This window comes from Giraffa tippelskirchi, chromosome 4 (genome assembly GCF_054371585.1).
Source record: "Giraffa tippelskirchi isolate mGirTip1 chromosome 4, T2T-mGirTip1v1.2.pri, whole genome shotgun sequence".
In the NCBI taxonomy this organism is placed as follows: Eukaryota; Metazoa; Chordata; class Mammalia; order Artiodactyla; family Giraffidae; genus Giraffa; species Giraffa tippelskirchi.
The window spans coordinates 70,569,931-70,585,614 of NC_137278.1; the positions used below are offsets into that span (position 1 = coordinate 70,569,931).

Below are 15,684 nucleotides of genomic sequence, written 5' to 3' on the forward strand. Positions count from 1 at the left end.
GATTGTTTTGGGGTGGAAAGTCCTGTAAATATCAATTAAATCTAATTTGTCTATTGTATCATTTAAAGTTTGTGTTTCCTTGTTAATTTTCTTTTTTTTTTTATAATATATTATATTTATTTATTTATTTATTTTAATAAATTTATTTATTTTAGTTGGGGGCTAATTACTTTACAATATTGTAATAGTTTTTGCCATATATTGACATGAATCAGCCATGAGTTTACATGTGTTCCCCTTCCTGGACCCCCCACCCACCTCCCTCCCCATCCCATCCCTCTGGGTCATCCCATTGCCCCAGCCCTGAGCATTTGTCTCATGCATCGAACATGGAATGGTGTTCTGTTTCACATATGATAATATACATGTTTCAATGCTATTCTCCCAGAACGTCCCACCCTCACCTTCTCCCTCAGAGTCCATAAAATTGTTCTATGCATCTCTGTCTCTTATTCTGTCTTGCATATAGGGTTATCGTTACCATCTTTCAAATTCCATATATATGCATTAGTATACTGTATTGTTGTTTTTCTTTCTGGCTTACTTCACTCTGTATAATGGGCTCCAGTTTCATCCATCTCAGTAGAACCGATTCAAATGTATTTTTTTTTTAATGGCTGAGTAATATTCCATTGTGTATATGTACCACAGCTTCCTTACCCATTCGTCTGCTGATGGACATCTAGGTTGCTTCCATGTCCTGGCTATTGTAAACAGTGCTGCGATGAACATTGGGGTACACGCGTCTCTTTCAATTCTGGTTTCTTCAGTGTGTATGCCCAGCAGTGGGATTGCTGGATCATATGGCAGTTCTATTCCCAGTTTTTTAAGGAATCTCCACACTGTTCTCCATAGTGGCTGTACTAGTTTGCATTCCCACCAACAGTGTAAGAGGGTTCCCTTTTCTCCACACCCTCTCCAGCATTTATTGCTTGTAGACTTTTGGATAGCAGCCATTCTGACTGGTGTGAAATGGTACCTCATTGTGGTTTTGATTTGCATTTCTCTAATAATGAGTGATGTTGAGCATCTTTTCATATGTTTGTTAGCCATCTGTATGTCTTCCTTGGAGAAATGTCTGTTTAGTTCTTTGGCCCATTTTTTGATTGGGTCGTTTATTTTTCTGGAATTCAGCTGCAGGAGTTGCTTGTATATTTTTGAGATTAATTGTTTGTCTGTTGCTTCATTTGCTATTATTTTCTCCCATTCTGAAGGCTGTCTTTTCACCTTGCTTATAGTTTCCTTTGTTGTACAAAAGCTTTTAATTTTAATTAGGTCCCATTTGTTTATTTTTGCTTTTATTTCCAATATTCTGGGAGGTGGGTCATGGAGGATCCTGCTGTGATTTATGTCGGAGAGTGTTTTGCCTATGTTTTCCTCTAGGAGTTTTATAGTTTCTGGTCTTACGTTTAGATCTTTAATCCATTTTGAGTTTACTTTTGTGTATGGTGTTAGGAAGTGTTCTAGTTTCATACTTTTACAAGTGGTTGACCAGTTTTCCCAGCACCACTTGTTAAAGAGATTGTCTTTTCTCCATTGTATATTCTTGCCTCCTTTGTCGAAGATAAGGTGTCCATAGGTGCGTGGGTTTATCTCTGGGCTTTCTATTTTGTTCCATTGATCTATATTTCTATCTTTGTGCCAGTACCATACTGTCTTGATGACTGTGGCTTTCTAGTAGAGCCTGAAGTCAGGCAGGTTGATTCCTCCAGTTCCATTCTTCTTCCTCAAGATTGCTTTGGCTATTCGAGGTTTCTTATATTTCCATACAAATTGTGAAATGATTTGTTCTAGTTCTGTGAAAAATACCATTGGTAGCTTGATAGGGATTGCATTGAATCTATAGATTGCTTTGGGTAGTAAACTCATTTTCAGTATATTAATTCTTCCAATCCATGAACACGGTATATTTCTCCATCTGTTTGTGTCCTCTTTGATTTCTTTCATCAGTGTTTTATAGTTTTCTATATATAAGTCTTTTGTTTCTTTAGGTAGATATATTCCTAAGTATTTTATTCTTTTTGTTGCAATGGTGAATGGTATTGTTTCCTTAATTTCTCTTTCTGTTTTCTCATTATTGGAGTATAGGAATGCAAGGGATTTCTGTGTGTTCATTTTATATCCTGCAACTTTACTATATTCATTGATTAGCTCTAGTAATTTTCTAGTAGAGTCTTTAGGGTTTTCTATGTAGAGGATCATGTCATCTGCAAACAGTGAGAGTTTTACTTCTTCTTTTCCTATCTGTATTCCTTTTATTTCTTTTTCCGCTCTGATTGCTGTGGCCAAAACTTCCAAAACTATGTTGAACAGTAGTGGTGAAAGTGGGCATCCTTGCCTTGTTCCTGACTTTAGGGGAAAAGCTTTCAATTTTTCACCATTGAGGATAATGTTTGCTGTGGGTTTGTCATATATAGCTTTTATTATGTTGAGGTATGTTCCTTCTATTCCTGCTTTGTGGAGGGTTTTTATCATAAATGGATGCTGAATTTTGTCAAAGGCTTTTTCAGCATCTATTGAGATAACCATATGGTTTTTTTCTTTCAATTTGTTAATGTGGTGTATTACATTGATTGATTTGCGGATGTTAAAAAAACCTTGCATTCCTGGGATAAAGCCCACTTGGTCATGATGTATGATCTTTTTAATATGATGTTGGATTCTGTTTTCTAGAATTTTATTAAGGATTTTTGCATCTATGTTCATCAGTGATGTTGGCCTGTAGTTTTCCTTTTTTGTGACATCTTTGTCTGGTTTTGGAATTAGGGTGATGGTGGCCTCATAGAATGAGTTTGGAAGTTTACCATCTTCTGCAATTTTATGGAAGAGTTTGAGTAGGATAGGTGTTAGCTCTTCTCTAAATTTTTGGTAGAATTCAGCTGTGAAGCCGTCTGGTCCTGGGCTTTTGTTTGCTGGAAGATTTCTGATTACAGTTTCGATTTCCGTGCTTGTGATGGGTCTGTTAAGATCTTCTATTTCTTCCTGGTTCAGTTTTGGAAAGTTATACTTTTCTAAGAATTTGTCCATTTCTTCCAAGTTGTCCATTTTATTGGCATATAGCTGTTGGTAGTAGTCTCTTATGATCCTTTGTATTTCTGTGGAGTCTGTTGTGATCTCTCCATTTTCATTTCTAATTTTGTTGATCTGATTCTTCTCCTTTTGTTTCTTGATGAGTCTGGCTAATGGCTTGTCAATTTTGTTTAGCTTCTCGAAAAACCAGCTTTTAGTTTTGTTGATTTTTGCTATGGTCTCTTTTGTTTCTTTTGCATTTATTTCTGCCCTAATTTTTAAGATTTCTTTCCTTCTACTGACCCTGGGGTTCTTCATTTCTTCCTTCTCTAGTTGCTTTAAGTGTAGAGTTAGTTGATTTATTTGATTTTTTTCTTGTTTCTTGAGGTACGCCTGTATTGCTATGAGCCTTCCCCTTAGTATTGCTTTTACAGTGTCCCATAGGTTTTGGGTTGTCGTGTTTTCATTTTCATTCGTTTCTATGCATAATTTGATTTCTTTTTTGATTTCTTCTGTGATTTGTTGGTTATTCAGAAGCGTGTTGTTTAGCCTCCATATGTTGGAAGTTTTAATAGTTTTTTTCCTGTGATTGAGGTCTAATCTTACTGCATTGTGGTCAGAGAAGATGGCTTGGATGTTTTCAATTTTTTGGAATTTACGAAGGCTAGATTTATGGCCCAGGATGTGATCTATCCTGGAGAAAGTTCCATGTGCACTTGAGAAAAAGGTAAAATTGATTGTTTTGGGGTGGAAAGTCCTGTAAATATCATTAAATCTAATTTGTCTATTGTATCATTTAAAGTTTGTGTTTCCTTGTTAATTTTCTGTGTAGTTGATCTATCCATATGTGTGAGTGGAGTATTAAAGTCTCCCACTATTATTGTGTTATTGTTAATTTCCCCTTTCATACTTGTTAGTATTTGCCTTATATATTGTGGTGCTCCTATGTTGGGTGCATATATATTTATAATTGTTACATCTTCTTCTTGGATTGATCCTTTGATCACTGTGTAGTGTCCTTCTTTGTCCCTTTTCACATCCTTTATTTTAAAGTCTATTTTATCTGAAATGAGTATTGCGACTCCTGCTTTCTTTTGGTCTCCGTTTGCATGAAATATGTTTTTACATCCCTTCACTTTCAGTCTGTATGTGTCCCTAGTTTTGAGGTGGGTCTCTTGCAGGCAGCATATATAGGGGTCTTGTTTTTGTATCCATTCAGCCAGCCTTTGTCTTTTGGTTGGGGCATTCAACCCATTGACATTTAAGGTAATTATTGATAAGTATGATCCCGTTGCCATTTACTTTGTTGTTTTGAGTTCGTGTTGAAACATCCTTTCTGTGTTTCCTGTTTAGAGAAGATCCTTTAGCATTTGTTGGAGAGCTGGTTTGGTGGTGCTGAATTCCCTCAGCTCTTGCTTGTCTGTAAAGCTTTTGAATTCTCCTTCATATCTGAATGAGATCCTTGCTGGGTACAGTAATCTGGGTTGTAGATTATTCTCTTTCATTACTTTAAGTATGTCCTGCCATTCCCTTCTAGCCTGAAGGGTTTCTATTGAAAGATCAGCTGTTATCCTTATGGGGATCCCCTTGTGTGTTATTTGTTGTTTTTCCCTTGCTGCTTTTAATATTTGTTCTTTGTGTTTGATCTTTGTTAATTTGATTAATATGTGTCTTGGGGTGTTTCGCCTTGGGTTTTTCCTGTTTGGGACTCTCTGGGTTTCTTGGACTTCTGTGACTATTTCCTTCCTCATTTTAGGGAAATTTTCAACTATTATCTCCTCGAGTATGTTTTCATGGCCTTTCCTTTTATCTTCTTCTGGGACTCCTATGATTCGAATGTTGGGGCGTTTCATATTGTCCCAGAGGTCCCTGAGGTTTTCCCCATTTCTTTTGATTCTTTTTTCTTTTTTCCTCTCTGCTTCATTTATTTCCATCATTCTATCTTCTACCTCACTTATCCTATCTTCTGCCTCCGTTATTCTACTGTTGGTTCCCTCCAGAGTGTCTTTTATCTCCTTTATTTCATTATTCATTCTATATTGACTCCTTTTTATTTCTTCTAAGTCCTTGATAAACATTTCTTGCATCTTCTCAATCCTTGTCTCCAGGCTATTTATCTGTAACTCCATTTTGCTTTCAAGATTTTGGATGATTTTTATTATCATTATTCTAAATTCTTTTTCAGATAGATTCCCTATCTCCTCCTCTTTTGTTTGGTTTGGTGGGCATTTCTCATTTTCCTTTACTTGCTGAGTATTTCTCTGCCTTTTCATCTTGTTTAGATTGCTGTGTTAGGCGTGGCCTTTCTGTATTCTGGTAGTTTGAAGTTCCTCTTTATTGTGGAGGTTCCTCACTGTGAGTGGGGTTGGACGGGTGGCTTGTCAAGGTTTCCTGGTTGGGGGAGCTTGTGTCAGTGTTCTGGTGGGTGGAGCTGGATTTCTTCTCTCTAGAGTGCAATGGAGTGTCCAGTATTGAGTTTTGAGATGTCTATGGATTTGGTGTGCCTCTGGGCAGCCTGTATATTGATGCTCAGGGCTATGTTCCTGCGTTGCTGGAGAATTTGCATGGTATGTCTTGCTCTGGAACTTATTGGCTCTTGGGTGGAGCTTGGTTTCAGTGTATATGTGGAGGCTATTGGGTGATCTCTTATTAATTAATTTTTCCCCTGGCTTTCAGTCTTATTCTTGCAGTAGCCTCAAGACTTCTCCATCCATACAGCATCAATAATAAAACTTTTAGGTTAATGGTGAAAAGATTCTCCACAGTGAGTGATACCCAGAAAGGTTCACTGAGTTACATGGAGAGGTGAAGTGGGGGGGGGAGGGGTGAGGTGACCAGGAGGAGAAGAGGGGGACTCAAATGTGGAGAGAGCAGTCTAGCCAGTAAGCACTTCCTTCTGTGCTCTCCACAGTCTGGAACCCTCAGAGCGGTTCACAGAGATACATAGAGAGGGGGGAAGAAGGTAATAGAGGTAAGCATGAGTAGAAAGGGAGGAATCAAGAGGGGAGAGAGAGAGATCTGGGCAGTATTCTGTTCCTGAAGTGTTCTCCAGTACCCAGAACACCCTCAGAGATTCACAGAATTGGGTTGAGAAGAGGAGGAGGGTGGGAGATAGAGGTTCCCTGGGGGAAAAGAAAGAGTGTCAATAGGGGGAGAGAGTAATCAAGTCAGTAATCACACTCCTGAGTAAAAATGGGTACTAAACATTGGGTTCTTAAGTGTACAAAATTGATATCAAATATGTAAAACAAAGATTACAAATCTAGAGTAGAGGTTATACTCATAAAAGATACAATATAAAAAAAAGAAAAAAAGGAAACAGTGTAAAAAGAAAAAAAAACAGTAAAAAAAAAAAAAAGAAACGGAAAACACAAAAGGTATAAGATATATGTATGCAGTTTGCTTTAAAAATAGGGTTTTTTTTTTTTGCAAGGTAATAGTGGGTTATGAAAATGAAAGTTAAAGGTGTAATAGAGGACTTAAAGAGAAAAGAAAAAAAATTAAAAAAAAAAATTAAATATATACCCCGGACTTTCTCTGGAGCTGTTGTGAGCAGGTGTGGGGTCTGTTCAGTTTCAGATAGATCCTTGTTCCTGCTTATACTTTTCAAGATCTATAGGCCCCTTTCAGTGCAGTCGGTGTTAACTACAGGGATTTTAATCTGTTGGCCTGTCACTTCCAAGGCGCTTTCCTCTGCTTATTTGGCTTCTGTTTGGAGGTCTCTTCAGTATCTAATTTCCGCCCTGCCACAAAGGGGCAGAGGTGGTCTCTTTAGGTTCACTTGTTCAGTCGTGCTGTGGGGAGGGAGGAACACTGCAAACTGGTATCACTGGCATGTGTGTGGAGAGCTCGCAGTGTCTCGGCTGCACTGGGTTCGCCCCCACTCACAGCGTGTGTGTTTTCCCCGTCTACCCTGCTCAGGCTTCAGGTTACTCGGCCGGGGAGTGGGCCCTGAGATGCGTGCACTTCCCAGGTCTAAGCCGCTCAGGTTCAGGTTCCTGAGTACTCCACAAAGGCGCAGACTCGGTTGCGCCCGCGGTTTGTGCCGTTCCCGGTCGGAGCAGCTCAGGCAGCCAGGAGTTTGGCGAGCGCACTCTCCCCTGTTGGGGCAGTGCGGCTTATCACCTCCCTGGTCCCCGCCTCGTTTTACGGGCGCACCCGGCTGCGGTGCGCTTTGTGTCGGTTCTGGGGAGCTGGTCTCTGGCTGCGACCCTCCCGGCGGCTGGCGACCCTCCGGGATCTCAGGCAGTCTTTGCTTAGAAACTGGGAGCCTGTTTGCAGTTTGGTAGGGGGTGCCCTCTCTGGGGCCGAGTTTGCCCCTTTCCGGCTCTGGCTGGCCCCGCCTGCCTGCTGTGTCCGGCGGGGGATGGGGCGGTCCGCAGCCGGCTAGCTCTCCTCTGGTATCGCTCAGTCCTTTGTTCTGTGAGCGGGCCGGCAGTGCCTTAGATTTGGGCTTTTCATGGGATAGTTCTCTCTCTCTGGCTGTCCCACAGTTTAGGTTACTATCTCACGTTAGCTCCCTCAGATTGCCCTCAGTGTGTTCAGGCCCAGTCCTTACCCTAAGCAGTGCCGCCCGCTCCTCTCCGTTCAGCCCCCACTTGCTAGTGGCGGATGCGAGCGTCTAGGGTTCTCTGCTGGGAGTTGCCTTTAGGCATGTAATCTGTGGGTTTTATTTATTTTTTCTCCCAGTTATGTTGCCCTCTGAGATTCGAAATTTTCCCCCAAACCCGCCGGTGAGAGGGTTTCCTGGTGCTTGGAAATTTCTCCTCTTTTACGACTCCCTCCCCAGGACGGGTCTTCGTCCCTAACTCTTTTGTCTCTCTTTTTATCTTTTATAATTTCTCCTACCTCCTTTCGAAGAGAATGTGCTGTCTTTATGGATGCCTGACGTCCTCCGCCAGCGTTCAGAAATAGTTTTGTGAAGTTTGCTCAGCGTTCAGATGTTCTTTCAATAAATTTGTGGAGGAGAGAGAGGTCTCCCCATCCTATTCCTCCGCCATCTTAGCCCCGCTCCTAATATTGCTTCTTGACTTACAAAGGGCTGCTGAGATCTAGAGAATGTAAATTGTCAATCATATGCCATTTAATGTGCAGACCTCTGTCTCAAATAATTTATATAACTCTGCCTAGACTTCTACCAGGTAGAACAGTTCTCAGTTTTCTGAGATGCTCATCCTGTGTTATAACCCTCAAATTTGGCTCAAAAGTTTTTTTCCATTTCTTCCTTAGATTCACTGATTAATTTTCATTGACATATGCTTGGTATAGCTGGCAGGGTATCTGACACTCTGGCCAGAAGATACCTGGCATCTGCCTGAAACTGGCGCTTGGTACCAGCATGGGCCCAGTGAGCCCCACCAGCTTTTTGGTACTCCTCAGATGTTCTTGTGAGTTCTCTTGATATTCAAATCTCTTTTTTGGGTGATGATCCTAAAAATTTTATTTGAGCTGGTTTTCACTTAATACTTAATAGTCTTAAGGGGCACTGGTGCATTTCCTAGGCAGGTCCTAAGGGATCTGGGCAAGAAGCCCAGGGAAACACAGGTGGCTAAACTTATGTTACATTTATCTTAAATAAAAGAAAAAAATAAGTTAATATATGATCTAAACAAAACTTTTGCTAGTGAAATGAAAGACTGATTTATTTAGATCCAAAGATTAAAGCAAGGAGATCCAACTAGTCCATCCTAAAGGAAATCAGTCCTGAATATTCAGTGGAAGGACTGATGCTGAAGCTGAAACTCTAATACTTTGGCCACCTGATGTGAAGAACTGACTCATTTGAAAAGACCTTGATGCTGAGAAAGATTGAAGGTGGGAGGAGAAGGGGACAACAGAGGATGAGATGAGATGGTTGGATGGCATCACCGACTCAATGGACATGAGTTTGAGTAAGCCCCGGGAGTTGGTGATGGACAGGGAAGCCTGGCCTACTGCAGTCCATGGAGTTGCAAAGAGTTGGACCTGACTGAGCGACTGAACTGAAAGAATAAAAGGACATTTTGCTCCTTCTGGCACAAGGTATTCTCGGGAATAACCTTATAGAAGTGCCTGAGAATTAATCCTCATGACGTGCAGTGGTCCTATATGGGGAAGACCCACTATGACCATTAAGTAAGTACTGCTCAGATGGGGAGGCATGACAGAAGCTGATAATCTAGCTCTCTGAGTAATGTGATGGTTTAGGCTGTCATAGGGAGAAACCTTGGAGAAACCCTTGGAGGACATAAACAGACACTTGTGTGCACCAGGAGAAAGGAGCAGTGACCCTACAAGAGACTGACCCAGACTTGCCTGTGGGTGTCCAGGAATCTCCAGCAGAGGCGTGCGTCAGCAGAGGCCTGCGGCAGGGTTGGAGGTGCTGAGTGTAGCAATGGTGCATGTGATCTTTTGAAGGAGGTTGCCATTATCTCCATTACCTCCACCATAGTTTGAAAGTGAAAAGTGAAAGTGAAGTTGTTCAGTATGTCCAACTCTTTGTGACCTCATGGACTGTAATCTACCAGGATCCACCATCCATGGTAATTTTCCAGGCAAGATTTCTGGAGTGGGTTGCCATTTCCTTCTCCAGGGGTCTTCCCAACCCAGGGATCAAACTCGAGTCTCCCACATTATAGGCAGATGCTTTACCATCTGAGCCACCAGGGAAGTTTGGCCCCAGGTAAATAACAGGGAGGGAACACAGCCCTACCCATCAACAGAAAATTGGACTAAAGATTTACTTAGCATGGACTTGCCCATCAGAACAAGACCCAGTTTCCCCATCAGGAAGCTTCCATAAGCCTCTTATCCTTCTTCATCAGAGGGCAGACAGACTGAAAACCACAATCACAGAAAACTAACCACTCTGATTACACGGACCACAGCCTTGTCTAACTCATTGAAACTATGAGCCATGCCGGGTAGGGCCACCCAAAACAGACGGGTCATGGTGGAGAGTTCTGACAAAACCTGGTCCACTGGTGAAGGGAATGGCAAACCACTTCAGTATTGCCTTGAGAACAGTATGAAAAGGCAAAAGGGATACTGAAAGATGGAACTACCCAGATTGGTAGGTGCCCAATATACTACTGAAGATTACTGAAGAAATAACATCAGAAAGAAAGAATGAAGTGACGGAGTCAAAGCAAAAATGTGACTGGTGATGGAAGCAAGGTCCGATCCTGTAAAGAGCAATATTGCATCGGCCCTGGAATGTTAGGGCCATGAATCAAGGCAAATTGGAAGTGGTCAAACAGAAGATGGCAAGAGTGAATATTGACATTTTAGGAATCAGTGAACTAAGATGGACTGGAATGGGTGAATTTAACTCAGATGACCATTATATCTACTACTGTGGGCAAGAATCCTTTAGAAGAAATGGAGTAGCCATCCTAGTTAACAAGAGTCGGAAATGCAGTACTTGGAGCCAATCTCGATGACCTGAAAGTCATTATTGTTTTTAGAATTTGTAAACACATGAAAAAATAAAATAATAATTACCTAATTTTTATGCTTCAGAGTGAAAGGATAGAAATCACATGAAATGGTGTGCAGGACTGACAATATTGCTGAAACCCAGTTGAGTATATTGCAGATAAGAGAGTCTTTGTAATCAACTTCCCAGCTCTTATAAAAAATACTAATTTTATGTCAATAAATATGATGAGTCCCCAAAATGCAAGTGCATATATTGGACAAAGAGGAAAGGTAATAATCATCAGTCTTGGGCTGCAACTTATTTACCAGTAATCTATATTAAATTGTTCCTTTGTAAAGCTTCTTAAATGATAAAACAGCATGCAGCACCCCCAAGGATGGGAGAAGTTTTTACAACTCTAAGTGGGTTGATATATTTAGGTAATTATCAAATATTGGTGACTGTGCATTTGATGTATAATATATGGCAATATGAGAGTATTCTTTTTTATTTAGGCAGTTCTGAGAACAACTCATAAACAGCTTCTCCCAAGTCTCTCCTTTATTACCATCCATCATGCTTAGCTACTTTGATTTGACATTAGCTACATCCTAGTGCCAGGGACTGCATGGAAAATTCTGCATTGACGTTGCTAATTTCTACAGTGTAACCACAATGTTTGACATGATGTAGTCAGGCATATTTTCTGTGTTCCTTCATTAAACCTTAGTGGATATAGGTTTGTTTTTTTTCCTTAATGTGGTTAGTTTTAATCTATCAAAGGTAAGACATGATAGGTGAAGTCTAAGTCATTAAATTGAAGGACAGAGTCTCCTAAAAAAACAAAACACTCAAGTAAGAAAAATAAGGCAACATTCTCATTTATCAACAAATATTAAGAGCCTATATGTGCCAGCAACTGAGCTTTCTGTATTCAGTCTATAAGAACTGCACAACTGATCCACTACAGACAGTTAGTAAATATTATCTAAAATTGTTCAAAATTCACAGATTGCTTTGAAAGCTATCAAATGCTTAATAAATGTTCGATATCCTTATCTGGAAAATTATTAAAATGAAAATCAAGTTTGTATGAAGTTTGTCATAGATGGTTATAAATATGTATTATATATATATAAATGCAAATACAACAGTTTCCAATAAATATAGAGATGTGATGAATAATGTTTCTATCTAATTAAATAAAGGTTTACAGGTACTTCCTCTATATCACTATAATAATTTTATATAGTATCCAATAGTATGCTAAGTATTATCAATAATAATTGTATTACTCTTCTTTCTCTAATATAGTAAAATAAATGTGTTTTTGCATGAAGGAATTCACAATATGAGTAGAGAAAATGGGTGTATATGAATACTGTTCATTGTATTAAAGTGTGTGTGCTGAAAGCCAACATTTCTGTAGAAATTGAGAAAAGAAATCATTCAATATGGGTAGGAGTAACTGAGAAATCTTCATTAAGACATTAGAAGTCAGGATTGAATGAACAGAGTGTGAGGACAGTGTGAAAACTGAAAGTGAAAGTCGCTCAGTCCTTTCCAACTCTTTGCAACACCATGGACTATACAGTCCATGGAATTCTCCAGGCCAGAATACTGGAGTGGGAAACCTTAACCTTCTCCAGGGGATCTTCCCAACCCAGGGATCTGACCCAATTTTCTCCCGCATTGCAGGAGTATTCTTTACCAGCTGAGCCAGAAGGGAAGTCGAGGACAGAGAAGTTCAAGAAACCAGTAAGACTTTGAAAGGTCAGTGTAAAAGTGTTATGAGTGATGGTTTGAAAGAAGAAGAAAGGACCAAACCAAGTTCCCATAAGATTTAGTAAGGACAGGGTATTAAGAGGTAAAAACCATTATATGTAAAGTACAGTACAAGGATATATTGTACAGGATAGGAATATAGCCAATATTTTATAATAACTATTTGTGGAGTATAACATAGTACTTGTTGAAAAGTGGTGAGACTGGACATCCTTGTCTTGTTCCTGATCTTAGAGGAAAAGTTTTGAAACTTTCACCATCGAGTATGATGTTGGTATGGATTTGTCACATATGGCCTTTATTTTGTAGAGGCTTTTCTAATTTACAGACATCTATTGCTTTACCCTGATGCTTTTATAAAAGTGCTTCATCTTCAGTGAGAGTCATAATTCTTGACTTGTCCAAGCCATTTCTAAGTACATCAGACTGAATGGACTGATGAGGAAGATTATATAATTTTATGCTTTTTTCCTTAAGCCATTGTTTACTTTTTAATGTTTTAATTTGGCAAAAGTATACCTTTGTGAACAAAGATGAAATAATTACATTTTCCTCCCTACATGATTCCTCCAAAATTTAGAAACTGCTAGTGAATATTCTTACGTTTGTAGCAATATTGTTATTTGCATAAGTTCAATTTGATTACATTACCCAGGCTTTGACAGGCATGTGAGAATTGAGAATGGTTTGCATCGACTCAGATATGACCTGACAGCTTAGAGGAAGCAAGGTTTACTTTATGGAGCCCACAAAACCCCTTGTAAAACAGGGTTTCTAGCAGCTAACCAGAGGAGTAAGGAAGGACACGTCCTGGCAGATGCAGGAACCTTACAATATTTGTGGGACCTCGAGGTGAAAAATTGTTTAGGAGGAAAAAGAATACACATTTGTGATTATCAGATTCTAGTACTATTAACTGAGTTTTTGTTATATACATGTAAACTGGACCAAATCCTGAATTCTAGTTTCCTGATAGCTGACTACAACTCTCCAAACTAACATGTCCAATTTTCTCCTACCTTTTTGACTTGGAATCACTGAGAACAAAAGTTGCCCTTCCCCCACAAAACCCTGCAAATTGAATAGGAACAACTTAATGTAAACTTTAGAGAGTGAAATCACCATAACAGTTCAATAACACAATCTCTGTAATTGCCTAATGCTGTGTGGGCCACTCAGAAAGCTCATCTGAACACCCATTGATCATGTCCATGGGATTTCCCAGGCAAGAAAGAATACTGGAGTGGGTTGCCATTTCCTTCTCCAGGGGTCTTCCTGACCCAGGAACTGAACCTGTGTCTCCTGCATTGCAGGCAGATTCTTATTTAGCACTGAGCCCCCTGAGAAGCCCGTTGAGATCATCAGAAACATTCAAACTCCAAAAGGTGCTTCAACCCCAACATCTATATATGTCCTCATGTCTACTGACTGACTGTAGGACTCAGTCTGGGTTTCAGTTTGCTCCAACCAGTAACCTTTGCTTTTCTTTAGTTTTCATAGAAATCCTTATTACATACCTGAGTGCCCATACCAAGGACAAGGTCAAGGTGAGGCAACCTTAGAAGGGTGCTTCCCAAGGCTGAGACCAAAGTCTGTGGTGATACTTGGAAGAAAACCTCGAAATTTCAATTGAGATCACTGGCCTTACCAACCTGGTATTTTAAAAACTAACAAACCTTGGATGATCTCCATTAAACATATCAACTGTAAAATAGCCTTTAAGATGATTACATCATTTTAAATTCCAAGATCTAATTAAAAAATAATTTTATACATCTCAGACTAGTGGCTTTTCAAGCTAAAACTTAGACTCTGTCATCTAATTTGTGGCTAATCTAGTCATATAGAGGTATATTGAATACATTTATTACCTTCCAGAGAGAAACACTTGAAAGCATTTAGCTCTTATTTTTGTTGGTTTACCTGTGAGAAGTTTTTCCCTTTCTCCTCTACTTCCATAAGTTTATCTTTTCCTCACACTTGCATACAGATTTAGATATGGCATGCAAGAACTAACTGACTTCAACCATAAGAAATACAGAAGCAGAGTAGAGAACAACACATAGAAATATGAATGTTATATGGATTAGAAATTATGTATGATTCCAAAACTAATGGTTATGTCTGTTCAGAGATACGATAACACAAGGACGACTGCAGCAAAAAGTAAGTAGAGACAAGGTGCATGGAATCATGCAATTAATCAGAATGCCTCTGGAATAGGATGTGCCAAATAATTTACTTTCTGGGTTAACAGTAATTAAATTTGTAGAGTTTTAAAAGAATTCATGTTATTTGATCCTCACAAACTCCTCAGGAAGGCAAGCCCAGTGCTATTATCCCAAGAACACAAATGACAAAACTAAGGCCTAAGAGAAGCTGGAGATAAGGGGCATATGGAGGCTGCCTGAGGGATCCCTGGGAGCACTCTACAGCCAGGGAGAAAAGGAGTCTGGGCCACTCCAAAAACTCAAGCAGGAGGGGTTAGCAGAGGAGAAATAACCATGTTGCAAGGCTGCGATTTGTGACGATAGCACAGAGTGACTTGAGATCAAGCCCTGAGACTTTGGAGTGAGAGCACTGACTCCAAGACCCTAGACTACCAGAGAATTACCTTAGGGAGTATCAAATAGTGAGAACTCACACAAAGGAAGCCACTTGAATACAAAACCCGGCATATAGCACCACCAGTAGCACTCTGTGCAGGATGCCTCATCTAAACAAACAAAACAAAAATACAAACCCAATCATCAGCAGACAGGGTTACCACCTCACTCAGCCTTGCTCATCAGAGGGAAAACCAACAAAAAAACTCAGCACAAATCTCACTATACCAAATTACACAAACCACTGGACCAACCTTAGGCGGGCAGAAACAAAAAGGAAGAAAGAATTCAACCTTGAAGCCTGGGAAAGGGAGACCTCAAACACAATAAGTTAAAAGAAAATAATGAAAAAGCAGAGAAATACTACACAAATGAAGGAACAAACTAGAAACACAGAAGTCCAATCAAATGATGAGGAAATAGGCAAATTACTGGAAAAAGAATTCAGAATAATGATAGTAAAGATGATCAAAAAACCTTGAAAACAGAATGGAGAAAATGCAAGAATCAATTAACAAAGACCTAGAAGAATTAAAGAATAAACATACAGAGACAAACACAATTACTGAAATTAAAAATACTCTAGAAGGAATCAATAGCAGAATATCTGAAGCAGAAGAATGAATCAGTGAGCTGGAAGATGAAATGGTGGAAATAACTTCTGAAAAGCAAAATAAAGTAAAAAGAATGAAAAGAACTGAGGTTAGTCTCAGAGACCTCTGGGACAATATCAAACACACCAACGTTCGAATTATAGGGGTCACAGAAGCAGCAGAGAAAAAGAAAGGGTATGAGAAAATTTTTGAAGAGATTATAGTTGAAAATTTCCCCAACATGGAAACAGGAATAGTCAATCAAGTCCAAGAGGCACAAAGAGTCCCGTAC

At 39.6% G+C, this 15,684-nt stretch overlaps 1 long non-coding RNA gene across 1 annotated transcript in view; it reads left to right on the forward strand.

The window, feature by feature from the left end:
* LOC145546595 (uncharacterized) overlaps positions 1–15,484 on the forward strand; it is a 241,384-nt gene extending 225,900 nt beyond the window's left edge. Inside the window, exon 4 of the long non-coding RNA XR_014083065.1 lies at positions 12,107–15,484. This is a non-coding gene — a long non-coding RNA (uncharacterized LOC145546595). The remainder of the gene's footprint in view (positions 1–12,106) is intronic.
* Positions 15,485–15,684: the final 200 nt, after the last annotated feature.